Source organism: Myotis nattereri (assembly GCF_964212035.1).
Source record: "Myotis nattereri genome assembly, chromosome: 1".
Taxonomy (NCBI): Eukaryota; Metazoa; Chordata; class Mammalia; order Chiroptera; family Vespertilionidae; genus Myotis; species Myotis nattereri.
In genome coordinates this window covers 229,066,242-229,068,606 of record NC_138075.1, presented here as the reverse complement: position 1 = coordinate 229,068,606, position 2,365 = coordinate 229,066,242, and positions in this window count along the sequence as shown.

Here is a 2,365-nt window from a genome sequence, read left to right as displayed (position 1 = left end):
TCCAGGTTGTGCGCGTGTCACTCGCATCGGTCGATCCCACAGTCGGACGATCCCGGGCGGCTCGGCCCCATGGAGCTTTGCTAGCAAACCCTTTCACACGTGTGCGTGCGTGCATGCGTGTGTGCGCGCATGTGCGTGTGCATGTCTGTGTCTGTGTGCCCGTGCCGTTCCGATCAGTGAGGCCGTGGAGGAGGCGGGTGAGCGAGGCTGGGTGGCGGGCCGGCGGCTGTGCTGGCTCTCGCCGGTCTGCGTTTCCTTTGGCCGGCGGGTCGTGCTCCTTGGCCTCTGATGAGCCCGGAGGGCAGGGGTGTCGTCAGCAACCCCAGTGCCCTCCTGACCTGTCACTGGGGAGCCCGGACCCCTGTGCACGGGGTGCAGAACGGAATAGCCCAGAGAGCCCCCGAGCCTGGGAAGGCTGTGGACGCCTGTTCTATTTTTATTGATTTTTAGCAATCTGTTTGTAAAGACCAAATGTCCAGCTCTGCAGATTACGAGGTTGATAACTTGGCTTCTCAAGCCTCAATTTTCATGCCTAGAAAAGGGGCGTGCACACACAGACCTGTTGATTTTAGAGAGAGTGGGGGGTGGGAGTGAGGGGGGAGAGAGGAGGGGAGGGAGAGCTGGGCCGGGCTCAGGCTGACCTGAAGCCTTGCACGGACCCCGACGCTCTCGGGCCCAGCGCGTCCTGGGGCCGGCACGTAGCTCGGGTTGCTAGCGTCAGTGTCAGTGTCAACGAGGGAGCCATCCGCCTGGAGTTAACGTGCCTCTGGCCGGGCGGTTTCCTTGGTTTTAAACAAACCTTCGTGTTTTCGGGGCTGTTTTGTGCATTAGCGCCCTCGGTCCTGCCTCCGGGAAGATGGGAGCCGCAGACGCTGTTCCGGAACCGGAGCTGGCCGGGGCGCTTCTGAGCGCAAATCCAGTCGGGGCTCGGCTGTGCCGGGGGCTGTCCCCCCACGTGCCAGTGTTCGAGCCTGAGCCCAGCCCCTCCGCCTGCGACTGTCCTTGGAGACGGGGTCTCCAGGGGGACTTAGCTGAAACGAGGCCACGGTGACCCTGATCCCGGCGACTGGTGTCCTTACAGAGATGAGGACACAGGCACGCACAGAGGGCCCACCCTGCTGTCCACACGCCAAGGAGAGGCCTCCGGAGGGAGGGAGGGGACGGGGAGGGGGAGGGGAAGGGCCCGCCCTCCGACACCTGGTCCTGGACCTCCTGCCTCTGGGACGGGGTGGGGGTGGGGGGGGACGTTCATGGTTAGGCCCCGTCTGGGGTGTGGCAGCCCAGCCAGCTCACGCACAAGGAGTCGCTCCCGTTCGACCTCGGAGCCCAGCAGGGGCCGGTGATCCCACCCATTTCAGATAGAGAGACTGAGGCAGGACGTGGCTCGGGCACACTGTACCCGCGTGGGCAGATTTCAGCTCCTGGTTCCACGCCGCGGGGCTAGGCGGAGGGACCAAGGGAAGATGAGGCTCAAAGGGAAGGGGGCGGCGTGAGCGCGAGGCTGGCCTGGGGTCGGCGTCCAGTGGGTGCCACACAGCCAGCGTCCCTGTCCCCCTTCTCTCCCGCCGCCGGGCGTGGCCGAGCGGGGAAGCAGCTCCGGGAGGTCAGGGCTGCACCCTCAGGTTCCCGGCTGCAAAGGGCACGGCGGCCTCTGGCAGTTTGCAACGGACGGACGGGCTCTTTGAAGCGCATCACCTGACTCCAGAGGTGGGGCCACCCCTTTTCCATGAGGACACTGGTATTGGGTCACCCCTTTTCCATGAGGACACTGGTATTGGGTCACCCCTTTTCCATGAGGACACTGGTATTGGGTCACCCCTTTTCCAGGAGGACACTGGTATTGGGTCACCCCTTTTCCAGGAGGACACTGGTATTGGGTCACCCCTTTTCCAGGAGGACACTGGTATTGGGTCACCCCTTTTCCAGGAGGACACTGGTATTGGGCCACCCCCTTTTCCAGGAGGACACTGGTATTGGGTCACCCCTTTTCCATGAGGACACTGGTATTGGGTCACCCCTTTTCCAGGAGGACACTGGTATTGGGTTACCCCTTTTCCAGGAAGACACTGGTATTGGGCCACCCCTTTTCCAGGAGGACACTGGTATTGGGTCACCCCCTTTTCCAGGAGGACACTCCTGGGTCAGCTCAAAGGCAGACCTGACTCAGGCCGGACACAGCATGGGCGGCACCTGCAGGGCCCCCACTTGTGGGGGCGGGGAACTCGCCAGAGGGGAGGGTCAGAGTCTGCCCAGCGGCCTCGCTTCCCAAGATGTTCCCCAGGCCGGGAAGCAGCCCCGCCCACGGCTGCACGCCCGAGGCCGGGCCTGGGCCTGACTCAGCGTCAGGCTGGTAAGCTGGACAGTG